Source organism: Apostichopus japonicus, chromosome 9 (assembly GCF_037975245.1).
Source record: "Apostichopus japonicus isolate 1M-3 chromosome 9, ASM3797524v1, whole genome shotgun sequence".
NCBI classification, from domain to species: Eukaryota; Metazoa; Echinodermata; class Holothuroidea; order Aspidochirotida; family Stichopodidae; genus Apostichopus; species Apostichopus japonicus.
Genome location: NC_092569.1, coordinates 37,269,578 through 37,283,190, shown reverse-complemented (window position 1 = coordinate 37,283,190; position 13,613 = coordinate 37,269,578). Strand labels below are relative to the sequence as shown.

At 38.0% G+C, this 13,613-nt stretch overlaps 1 non-coding gene across 1 annotated transcript; it reads left to right on the top strand.

The window, feature by feature from the left end:
* The first annotated feature begins 13,233 nt into the window (after positions 1 to 13,233).
* On the top strand, positions 13,234 to 13,304 carry Trnag-ccc (transfer RNA glycine (anticodon CCC)). The gene has a single exon. It is a non-coding gene; the product is annotated as a tRNA-Gly (tRNA).
* The last annotated feature ends 309 nt before the right edge of the window (positions 13,305 to 13,613 follow it).

Here is a 13,613-nt window from a genome sequence, read left to right as displayed (position 1 = left end):
AAACATAACATGCCTCCAGTATTATACTCAACCACAAACATAACATGCCTCCAGTATTGTACTCAACCACAAACATAACATACCTCCAGTATTGTACTCAACCACAAACATAACATACCTCCAGTATTGTACTCAACCACAAACATAACATACCTCCAGTAATGTACTCAACCACAAACATAACATGCCTCCAGTATTGTACTCAACCACAAACATAACATACCTCCAGAATTGTACTCAACCACAAACATAACATACCTCCAGTATTGTACTCAACCACAAACATAACATACCTCCAGTATTGTACTCAACCACAAACATAACATACCTCCAGTACTGTACTCAACCACAAACATAACATACCTCCAGTATTGTACTCAACCACAAAAATAACATACCTCCAGAATTGTACTCAACCACAAACATGGCATACCTCCAGTATTGCACTCAACCACAAACATAACATACCTCCAGTATTGTACTCAACCACAAACATAACATACCTTCAGTATTGTACTCAACCACAAACATAACATACCTCCAGTATTGTACTCAACCACTGACATAACATACCTCCAGTATTTTACTCAACCAAAAACATAATATACCTCCAGTATTGTACTCAACCACAAACATAACATACCTCCAGTATTGTACTCAACCACAAACAAAACATGCCTCCAGTATTGTACTCAACACAAACATAACATATGCCTCCAGTATTGTACTCAACCACAAACATAACATGCCTCCAGTATTGTACTCAACCACAAACATAACATACCTCCAGTATTATACTCAACCACAAACATAACATGCCTCCAGTATTGTACTCAACCACAAACATAACATGCCTCCAGTATTGTACTCAACCACAAACATAACATGCCTCCAGTATTGTACTCAACCACAAACATAACATGCCTCCAGTATTGTACTCAACCACAAACATAACATACCTCCAGTATTGTTCTCAACCACTGACATAACATGCCTCCAGTATTGTACTCAACCACAAACATGGCATGCCTCCAGTATTGTACTCAACCACAAACATAACATACCTCCAGTATTGTACTCAACCACAAACACAACATACCTCCAGTATTGTACTCAACCACAAACATAACATGCCTCCAGTAATGTACTCAACCAAAAACATAACATGCCTCCAGTATTGTACTCAGCCACTGACATAACATGCCTCCAGTATTTTACTCAACCACAAACATAACATGCCTCCAGTATTGTACTCAACCACAAACATAACATACCTCCAGTATTATACTCAACCACTGACATAACATGCCTCCAGTATTGTACTCAACCACAAACATAACATGCCTCCAGTATTGTACTCAACCACAAACATAACATGACTCCAAGATTATACTCAACCACTGACATAACATGCCTCTTTGATGACAATTGATGTTTTCGGTGGCAAACATGATATGATATCAAAGAAAAATTCACAGTTGAACATGTTCGTATACGCTTCGTTGGGTCACATTAATTAAGTTTGAAATTCTACCCCCTACTTGTACTCCTCCACCAGGATTAAGCAAACAAGGATTTAGGTAAATTTGTCCTCTACGATTTCTTAGAGGGGGATCATGACCTAATTCAAGATGTCCATAAATCTATCTCACACTGGCAGAATCTGATCAGACCAGGGAGCTGCCCAAACAATTGATGCAGTCAAGGTCACTAGACTACAGTGCAAAACTCAAAGAGATATCACCATAACCCTTAGATCTGCTTTTAAAAAACAGTTGGGGTTTAGCATCGAAAAAGAGGGAAAGTCTGGGCGCTAAGTTGGTCATATAGAGTCAGAAATTATTGTCGGCTTTCATATAGGCCTACTGTGTATCAAACTGGAAATTGGTTTGGAATATTACACACGACCCTACGACCCTGCGAACTGTAGCTTTATTTTACACTACAAAAGAATCTCATGGTGCTTCCGTGGAAATTTCTTTGCTAATCATGGGCCATACAATGTGAAGCATCAATACAGCCGCCATTATGGACCACAGGTATACCCTACATAACATTAACAAAGGGTAAAAGGTTACAATCGATATTCCCTGGATTTATGATCGGTTCCAGTACTGCAGTTCAATTATTAGTGCTACATGTTGCCCATGCCCTCCTTAGTGTACAGGTTTGTCAAGTTGAAAGGAATTCAGCAATTCAAATGGGTGTGACAGAAAGTACCTAGGACAACATATCTAAGGAGTTCCTAGCCTAAATATTACTAGATTTGTCAGTAAATTATGGTCCCATTGGCCTATTATGGGATTACAAATCACTATCTACAAGGTCCTAGCCTATTGCTAGATATCTTCAGTAATTTATGGTCTCACTGGCTTGTTATGGGACCACAAATCACTATCTACCAGGTCCTAGCCTAAAATTTGATAGATTTCTTCAGTAATTTATGGTCCCATTTAGGGTTGGGCGATAAATCGAAAATTATTATTATCGCGATAATTTTTTTTCAAGACGATATTTTTAGAGGATTGAACAAATGACGATAATTTCTTGTAAAAGAAATTTGAAATTAATGTGGAAAAAAATGCGATTATCCTTTCTCCGTTTTATGTATAAATGTTATTCTAGCATTCCATGGTTAAGAAAGTTGAAAAGAAATAAAGTTTATCAACTTCATTTACTGACTTTTGAACTTCGTAAAAAACCCGTCCTTTACAACATTGACTGTATAGAGAAATAAACTCTGAAAATCAGTGGAGAAAATACCAATTTTGTACGAACAGTAAGTTGTTTACGGAATGCCAAATGTATCAAAAATGTCCAAAACTATATAAGCATGTCCAAAATAATATAAGCATGTCCAAAAAAATATAAGCATGTCCAAATTTATATAAACATATCGAAACTAATATAAGTATGTCCAAAAATAATATGATCATGCCCAAAATAATATGAGAGTGTCGAAAAATTATATGAACATGTCGAATGTAACTGCTAACTTCAACTTTTTTGTGAACATTTTGGCATCTGAATTCACGCCATCTGTTGCAAAATATCCAAAAAAATATAAGCATGTCCAAATTTATATAAACATGTCGAAACCAATATGAGTATGTCCAAAAATAATGAGAGCATGTCCAAAATGATATAAGAGTGTCGAAAGACTATAAGAGCATGTCCAAAATATAAAAAAGTGTCGAAAAATAATACAAAAGTCTAGAGCGTAACTGCTCGATTCAACTTTGTAATGAACAGTCAGGCGTTTGAATTTTACGCCATATGTTCCAAATATCAAACTTTTTATTTTGGTATGCTGAAAACAAAAACACCATATCCAGCGTAACTTAAGACGATATACAGTTCATCCATTACCGTATTAGTGTGTGTGTTAATATTTTAATGATATTTCGATCAAGAACGATTTTATTTTCGAGGAAATATTAGTTGAGTTGTTTCGTAGCGCGAGTGATCAACCCGGCCCCAAGGTGCTGTAACTATCAGTGAGTTTAATACGAAGAACCACTGTGTCCAACATTCCACGCGGTTTAATCAATAATATGTAGTTGGCGAGTTCTTCCCACGTTTCCATCTTGAAATTTAGTTAAAAGGTGAGAGTGAAGATTAAACGTTGAATACCCCTAACCTAGGCTTATTTTTTTTAATTCTGGGCTAGTGTCCGACTTCGCCTGGTAACCGTAATTAAGTGTCACAATTTTCCGTTAAAAAAGTAACACAGTATAGTAGTTCATTTTCACTGTCAACGTACGCATGTGTGATAACTACTGTACGTTGTTAGCGCTTGTGCATGTTGTACGTACTTTCGCACGTGAACTTCTTTGCCTTCGCAACAATATATGAATAATCTCAGCACCTCTAGGCAGGGCGAAACCACTCACATTACGTAGGGATGTAAAAAGGAAAAATGTTAGGTGATGGTCTTGTTTTTACATATTTTGAATTATTTGCGTCACAAAAACAGAAAAATGTTTCAATAATATATTGTCATAATGATAACCATTGTGTCAGTTGATACAAATTACCTCTAAAGAAGGTATTGTAAGCTAATTTTTTTCGACATACCAATATAAAAGTTCGATATTTGAAACATTTGGCGTGACTTCAAACGCCAAAATGTTCATAACAAAGTTGAAGTTAGCAGTTACACTCGAGACTTCTATATTATTATTCGACACTCTCATATAATTTTGGGCGTGCTCAAATTATATTTGGACATACTTATATGTGTTTGGACATGCGCGTATTATTTTGGACATGCTCATATAGTTTTGACATGTCTATATAAATTTGGACATGCTCATATTAGTTTGGACATGCTTATATTTTATTGGATATTTTGCAACATATGGCGTAACTTAAAACGCCAAAATGTTCAAAACAAAATTGAATTAGGCAGTTACATTTGTCCCTCTTGTATTATTTTTCGACATTCTTTTAATATGTTGGACATGCTCATATAGTCTTTCGACACTCTCATATTATTTTGGACATGCTCTTATTATTTTTGGACATGCATACTCATATTAGTTTCGACATGTTTATATAAATTTGGACATGCTTATATTATTTTGGACATGCTTATATTGCTTTGGACATTTTTGAAACGTATGGCATGCCGTAGTTGGTACACCTTTCAAATTTTACGAAAGATCGAGCAAAATACTTTGGAAAAATTCACGCGAAACTGGCATATCGTGCTAAATCCAACCAATGTCATGTAAACAAGGCTCTAGTACACCCATTTATGAGTAAACAATAAGACCACATCTGGTGTTAAGCCGGGGGGAAAGAAAGTATTTTCTAGAATTTCCACAAAAAAAGGAAAAAATAATATCCTACCATAGTTAAGTGTATAGTAAATAGCCTAACCACTTCGTCGGTTACGGATCTCACGTAACAACAAAAACACAACTAATTGTATTTTGCGAAGTTGACGTTTTCTACAAGGACATGGAAACAATATTTAGCATTTAGTTAATCATGCTAAGTGGCCTAAAACATGGGATTAAAAGGTTTACTTTCATAAAGATGGCCATACTGTAGCTATTGGGGCCTTGATATCGTGCTATTTCTGTATGGTATAGACTGTGCCTCGTGTATCATGGGGAATAGATTGTTTTGTTCATGCGGAGGAGTCGGTTGGCTTGAGGTGTGTTTTACTTACCTTAATGTTACGGGATATTTACCTACTTTTCTTCAACGTCTAAGATAATATTTCGCATAACTTTACCGATCCTTTACTGACTGACCTAATTAATTCTAGAGTGAAGCCAAAATAGTGTATACTCCATGAAAAGTTTTTTTGGAAACGTGCCAAAAATGTTAACAAACAGGTGTTAGACAGGGGGGTTGTTTGGCAGGTACCTGGGAAAATTCGCAGCACATGTAGCCAGCCTACCGTGATATTTAAGTAGGGGTAAACACTGCAGTTGTAAACTGATGTACGTATAATGCACGCTGTTCATTGTTAGGCAGTCTAGAAACGGGGCTTTGCCGAACGTGGTTTGTTTCATAATATCGACAGGTTTGTAAGTTAAACTTTATAAAGATTGTAAGAAAGATTAAATCTCTTTTCATTTTATCACATTATATAGCTACTCTAACTTGTCATTTTAAAATTTTCATCAGTTTCGTGACAATTTAAATTCCAAAAAGTTGTCAGTATTTTGAATCCTCAACTGCGAATATTTTATCGACAGACTCGCAAAAATACTAAAATTTTCCGGGGGCCTTCGCCCCCTGGACCCCACACAAGGGTTCCACCCCTTCACCCCACCGGGGCCCTAAGGCGGTCCCCTGGACCCCACGCCATTATGCTCGCACGAAACAGGTCTGGATGGTGAGTTCGCTGCGCGAAAAAACCCGGTGGGAAATCGGCAGATGATCTTAGTGTGTTTGCGAACACACTAAAAACAACAAGGAAAAATTATCGTAATTATCGAAATGTCGCGATAATTTTTGAACTATTTATCGTGACGTTAAAAAGCAAATATCGCCCAACCCTAGTCCCATTGGCCTACTATGGGACCACAAATCACTGTCTACAAGGACCTAGCCTTTTGCTAGATTTGTTCAATGATTTATGGTCCCAATGCTATGGAACTACAAATCACTGTCAATGGGTGCAGTCTGTTGCCCGGCAGTGTCCTGCTTTACACAACTTTGAAGGTATCAAGAACATTGCGATCTCTGAAAGCAATGACTGTTACTACTAATTTGAGATGTCATTTGAGTGCCTCCTCATTAAACAAGCCATGGTGTAGTCGCCTACACAAGTGTTTCACTATTATGTACTCACAAACTGAACATGTGTCCCAACAATGAAATCACAAAGCTGAAGGATAGAACTAAACCACTGAGCAACTTCAGGGAGATCGTCATCACCGCTGTCATTAAAACTAAGATTAAAGGGTGTGAAGACTCGCGCACAAAGAAACGTCTGATGCCGGTAATCTGACCTAGTTTCGAATGAGGTGTAACAAAAGTTTTAGACACCACCATCGATCCCAGAAAATACACACACAGCTTGCTACCATCGGTAATTAAACACTAGTCGTAAGCGAGGCCGATTACGGTATATGTAGAGTTCGGAAGGATACAAAAATATACCGTGTACAACACTGTGAACTGTGTGCGTAACATATATTTAATCAAAAGTACTATGTACAACACTGGATTCGTGCGTAACATATATTTAATCAAACGTACTATCTAACACCTCAAGGCCAACTCCACCAGCCTTCTCTACAAGCGAGTCAGGGCTCGCCGACAGCTAACATGCATGATCAGTGAACATAAAGACTATTGTTTTAAAAATAAAGGGCATCATTCCTAAATCGTCTTAGCATTTCGGATATGCAAATGAGGGTTAAAGGTTAAGGGTGAGAGTTAACTTTACAATTGAATACAGTCATTTGTTATTTCATTAAAAATATAGTGGGCCAGCAGTCTTTATTGTAAGATGTTACATAGTCAATACATACAGCTACGGTCAATACCCACATCACAGTGTACATAGCAGCGATGGACATCTCAGGTCTAGATAAAAGACAGCAAGGTATCACGTTTTTATTACTGTCTGCATTTTGTAGCCACAAGCAGAAAACTTCACTTGCAAGCAACGGCATGTTTACTTTGTCAGAGCGAGGCACGCTGTTTGGGGCGAGTCTTCAATGCCTGTAATGACCTTTACCATTGTGAATTTACATAGTATTTTTGTTTGGTAGCAATTGCTAACTACAGAAGCAGTGAAGTTAGTAGCTACATATGGGTCATTCCGTGTCAAATCACGGATGGCTGTTGCTGCACCCTCTCCAAAAATTCTAAAAATTTTTGTATGATTGGACCACCATGAAATAAGCATATTCTGAAAATTTCAGTTGCATTGCTTTACAATTGGCCGATTTATCACACTTTGAAATTCAGCAATTTGTCGCCACCATGGCATTTTGGCATTTTCTTGACTTTTGAGGTCACATTTCTCAGCAATTAAACATTCTACTACCTTTCTATAACATATGCCTATGGAGTCTATCCCAAAGAACAGGAAAATAAAAAAATAGGCTACAAAAATATTGTCTTGTGGAGTTAGGTCAACTTAAAAGTGTCAAAATATTCGATTTTTGTACTTTTCACTAAAAAATGTGCTATTTTTAGTGATGAATTGCTCCTAAACCATTGCTACAGGGTACTTGATTCTTTAAGAGGTTATGTCTAGTACAAACATTACAAAATAATGATTACAATGCTTTCCTATAATATGTTTGCAAGTTGTGCAACTCTAAAGTTGCTATTTCATGCTGCGATTCAGCATGAGGTAGGGATTTTGATGCCATTTTTTTACCAAAGTAACCATGTTAGAGCTGTCAAGGTTTCATACTTTAATTACAAGTATAAAGTTCTTACACCGAAACAAATTTCAGGGTTCTAGTGTTCTCAATATTAATTTATGAAGTCGTTAAGCTGCTCCGATGTACAAAAGAGGTCGTCTTTGATGGCCAATAACTCAAAACGCGTCATGTTGAAAAAAACTGATAATTTTTTCTGGAACAGATATAGTACCACCCTGTTTAAATTTCAGGAGGGTGTTTGCCTTATTTTGAAATGAAAAATCCTCAAAGTTAGAGATTTTTACAAAAAACGTTTTTGCCTGTTTTGATGTTCCATGTGTTTTGAGCCTGGGTATTGTACTGTACTTCAAGGTCATTCAATTCAATACTGTGCAGTTTTTAATTTCATATAAAAAAATACTATTTGCAATGTACTTGTTTGCTCCTGGTTGAATTCATTTAATTAGAAGACTTATAAAATGAATTTCAACCAGTACATACATATGTACAGTGTGTGCAGTACATACACTGTACTAGGTGTATATGTACGGAGTGCCATGAGTGCCAGAAGACTATGGTTAAACCTTACACTAATATACACACTGTACATATACACCCAGTACAGTGTATGTACTGTACACACTGTACATACATGTATGTACTGGTTGAAATTCCTTTTATAGTAGTCTTCTAATTCAACCAATTGTATATGTACAGCCTGAGGTGGCAAAGAGGTGGAAAATAGAAGTGACCCATTTATTCTAAATTTTTCCATCTTATCCTTCAATGAAACAAAACCTAGCCCTAATGTTAAGCTATCCAATCTTAGAATAAAACAGGTTTTCAAAACCAGATTTGTGACATAGGCTAGGCCCTCATACAGGTATACATCCAGAAGACTAGGCAATTGTGGAAATCATTTTTATCACATCCTTGACAATGCCATATCCCGGTATGCATTTTGAACAGTATCATTGTTATTAAGTAAATAATTGCCTACTGATCGAGTGTATGTTCCTTACTTGACAGCAAACCAAATTAAAGATTGTGCCCAAAGCCATCCTTCATTTAACTTAAACTGGTCTGTTAGTATTACCATGGGCGGCGATCCGTACTTCCGAGTGGGGGGATATGACCTTGTTGACTATCTAAGCGTAGCGCCACCATGAGTTGGCGCGAAGCGTACAAGAAAATTTTGGGATTTACAAACCCTCTAGATGGCCGGAAACGGCACTTGCCGAGGTTTCCAAGCGGCATATACCCAACTTTAAAATAGGGATTTCATGTCCGAAATATCTCATAATCAGGATCCAAAACACTTTTTTTTTAATTTCGGGTGTTATTTTGGGAAAATTGCCCCTGTCAATCTTGTTTCAGGCGCTACGTTAGAATGTTCGAGAGCTCTTTATATTATTCGATGAAGAAAATGGCCTCATGCAGGCTATTATAGGCCTATACACATGCAATACACAATTACACATAGTTACATTCCTAGGTACCGATTGCTAGGGCATCCAGGTGAAACGTACGTGTATTAACAGGGGCGTCGGAAGCTATTTGGGATTGGTACGGAAGATCAGAGTGTGGCCATCTACCATAATTATCGGGCGGGTGGGGGACGTTTGGAAGGTCAAACTACGCTACGCGCCACCATTGGTTGGCGCGTAGCGTAATGGAGAAAATTTTGAAAAAATGCCTCCCAGATTGCAGGAAATGGCACTTCCCGAGATTTTCATCTGTGCATTCTCCCTTGTCTGGTTTTGTACCCGATTAATCTTCTGAAACACATTTTGAAGTATGTTTTCATTTTGGTTCTTTATTTTTTGCCTTTTTTTCTTCTTAGTGCTACTTTTTTCTCCTTTTTTTTTTTTGCGCCGTGAATATTGGTCGGGCGAATCGCTCCAACGCCCCTAATTAAGCATTACCCTGGTAACATGCGATTCTCAGCTGTTCGAGGGAACATGTACGTGTGTAGGCCTACTATAGGGCCTATATGAATACTATGAGGGTGCATATATGTACTATATCAATACCGTGGGCGCAATAATACATTTTGTTGTTATAGGGCCAATGAAGCCTACAGTCAACTATTCTTGCTTTATAAAGACGGTTTATTTGAAAAGATTGCACTGGTATAGGCGAGAAATGAAGCTAAAAAGAGCCGTACATTCACGATGATGCATAAATGAAGGCATGAAAATATTCTTATTCCTGGCATTTGGTGGGGGGGGATATGGTGTATTACATCCCCTCCACCCATTTTCATGGGGGGGATATATCCCCCCATCCCCCCCAGGATCGCCGCCCATGAGTATTACATCCTTCTAGACCATCTAGACCTTCTAGACCATCAAAAAATAAGAAGGCAGAATAAATTCTGGAAAAGGGTAGAAAAATAGGCAAACAATCACCAAAATCAAAAATATAAAGTGTCTTCAGAAAAAAAAAAAATAAACGTATGTGCTGTAGGAATATATATATCACTTTCATCCAGCCTGTCTCGCATATTCCAAAGTAACTTGTTGTACGTAAACAAAACAAAAATCTTTTCTATTCCCTTCCCTCAATATCGTATATATTCATTCAGAAACCAACTCGTGTTTAAAAAAATCCTATTACCCTAAAGCTCTCTTGCCTTTTCTATTTATATTATCTTACCTCAGAAAATTATACTCAAAAATGTTTCCGCCCTCATAACCGGCACTTCCCACTCCTAAAAACTGTGTTTTCAACCTAAACTATACTTATCCTTACTCTTTGATTTGAAGTAAAAACATCCACACTTGCATTCCAACTGATTATAAAAGCGGGGACATTTTGACTCACGGAGACGTTTTGACAGCGGGGACGTTTTGGTAAAAAGCGGGGACGTTTTGGTCTTAAAAAGGCGGGGACGTTTTGGTAAAGGGACGTTTTGACTGGATACCGTATTACCGGCGGTAGGATAAGTACTGTCGCACAAAAACATGAGATTGGGAAACAATCTAACGTTAGCCTAACCTAACACTAACAGTTAGGCCTAGTCTAGGCGTAAGTTACGAAAACAAATGTTGAGATAGCCCGTGTTTTAACTAGTAATTCAGTCTATTTTAGGACTTGCCAGAGGTACGTTGTAAGACTGTGAATTAAATTATAAGATCAATTCTGGTGGCGACAAATTCGTTTCATTTTGTTGCATAAACAACGGAAGTCCTGGAGCCCACTAACGTTGGGATACCGGGTCCTATCCAGGCGCGTAGCCAGGAATTTGCCAAGGGAGGGGCGAAACTGTAGATTCGGCATTGCAAACTATCTAAGCGGAGCGCCACCATGGTTGGCGCGAAGCGTACAAGAAAATTTTGGCTGTAAATGCCTCCCAGATCGCTGGAAATGGCACTTCCCAGGCCTTGTAAGTTGCATCTTAGCATTTTCTCTTTTGAAAATACTAGCGATATCATAAAAACATTTAAATTTTTTTTTAAATATGCTCAAGGGGGGGCTGCCCCCTTCGCCCCCCCCCCCTTGGCTACGCGCCTGGTCCTATCTAGCTTAGTACTACTACTAGAGTACTACAAGTAGTAACTATTACTTAGGCCTAGTGCAGAAATTAATATCCAGCCCCCTAACTGTAAATATCCTAGGCTAAGGCCAAACGATAGGCCTAAACTAGGCTAAAGGTAAGGCTATAGCATGGAAGACAATACCACTGATGATCTAGCTACATAGGGGACAAACTAAAACGAATGACAGCGAATGACCGAATGACAATTGACTTTGTACAGGGTTAATTATCATTTGCGAATGACAGCGAAACAGCGAATGACAACGAATGACAACGAAGGACAGTGTTGAGAAGAGATAGAATGATTAACAGAGTGGAGTGAATGCGGTTATTGGTTTTCTGCGCAAAAATGATTTGAGGAAAATCGGATGAGACGTGGTTGCAGGGTTTTGATGTAATTTACGGATAGAAACCACAGGGAAAGTTTTTGTGTGAGAATGCGCTAGAGTGCTGTGCTTTTTACCTCTGTAGATTTATATAGAAAGATAGCTGAAGCCATTTCAAGATTATAGTATTGTCAGTTTCTAACAATACATATCGGAAAAATGATGTTAAATTTACTTTATAAAATCAGACTTACAATTTCGCCTACTATAAGCTTAGGTGCGTGTTGATCTTGTCCGTACTTTACTAGATCTAGATACCCACGAAGTCTGAACTGTGATATCCGGTTGAAGCAAATGTCTGTGCTGTCATTACTGTCATTCGTTTTCGTCAACGCATTTTTTGAGTGTGTGCAACATATTGTCATTCGTTATGTGTAACGCAATTGTCATTCGTTTTAGTAACACCCATAGACTATCTGCTATAGTCCTTTAAATTGCAGACAATTGCCTTATATCTGCCAATTTGAGAAGCCAATTGCCTTTTGAGGCAGAAGCTTAACTTTCTTCGGGCCTTTGGCTTACAATCATCACAGTGTTTCTACGGCCGGTACTTTCTTGCCATAGGAACCGAAGCCCTCAAAAATGTTTTTGTCGTAAAAATCGCCAACTTTTTCCTAACGTTGAATTGGACGCACTGATCTACACTAACTAGTGTAGATCAGTGATTGGACGACGTGATGCTATTGCGCTCGCGCAATGCCATCGGACCGAACCATTATAATATGGGTGGGTTTGTGCTAGGTTTGGGAACTGCCTTGTGTACAGTGTCGGTAAGGTGGGTTGACGTAGTAATAAAGCACCAAAGTATGGTGAATGAACTCCAAATCAAATTATTTAATGTTTTAAAAATAATGAATATTTCTTATTGTTTTTCCATTGTAATTTACATATGTGATTATCAACTTTACAGAGTCTTGCTTACCATCATTTTGCCTGGTTTTATTTTGTGGGTACCATTCTCGATTGAAAAATTGCACTTACCTGTAGTGTAATAGTTCGGTCCAATATCATTGCGCAAGCGCAATAGCACACGTCGTCCAATTCAACGTTAGGAAAAAGTTGGCGATTTTTACGAAAAAAACATTTTTTCCCGTGAAAAATATGTATGCACGCTGGTTCCAGTCAGTTTTAAACGTGTTTCCAGATATACTCTGATAACATCAATTGTATTTGATGGTATTTTAAACTTGTTGTCTTGAGTTGTCGTGAAATCGGCCTGTTGACGCTAATTAGTGTGACCCCCATTATACTACTGAATGAAGCGCCCTTAGATTATAGCGTAGTATGACGATGTTCTCAATTGTCTTTCTGTGTATCACCTTTGATACATACAATATTTTCCTAAAGGATCGGCAAGGGAATTCCCTGCATCGGTACAGATTACACAAAATTCTGGCGCAAACCGTACGAGCTCTTCTGTATAACTGTTTAATAATTACATTTGCCGCTCACTAAGTGAACCGCACTGCTGGTGTAGTGGTATCATGTAAGATTCCCATTCTTACGACCCGGGTTCGATTCCCGGGCAGTGCAACGATATCTTTTTCGTTCTCCATTACTTTGCGTTTAATGATTGCAAAGAAAACTCTAACTATTTTAATCTCTTCTGAGGATGGTCAAGGACACTTGCAGTGATTACGTTATTCGAATTAGGGAAAACGGCTAAGGCATATTGAAAAGGCACTTGCAGATCCAATGATAGATCTCTCTTCATTCACAAATTGTCAGCAATCTTCAAAAGCGCGTACCTCTCCAATACAAATGTGGTTTGACCTTTTTATGGAGAAATTTCCAGCAATACTGTGAGGGAAGCAACTTCAGTCACCGGCAAGGGCGTAGGAA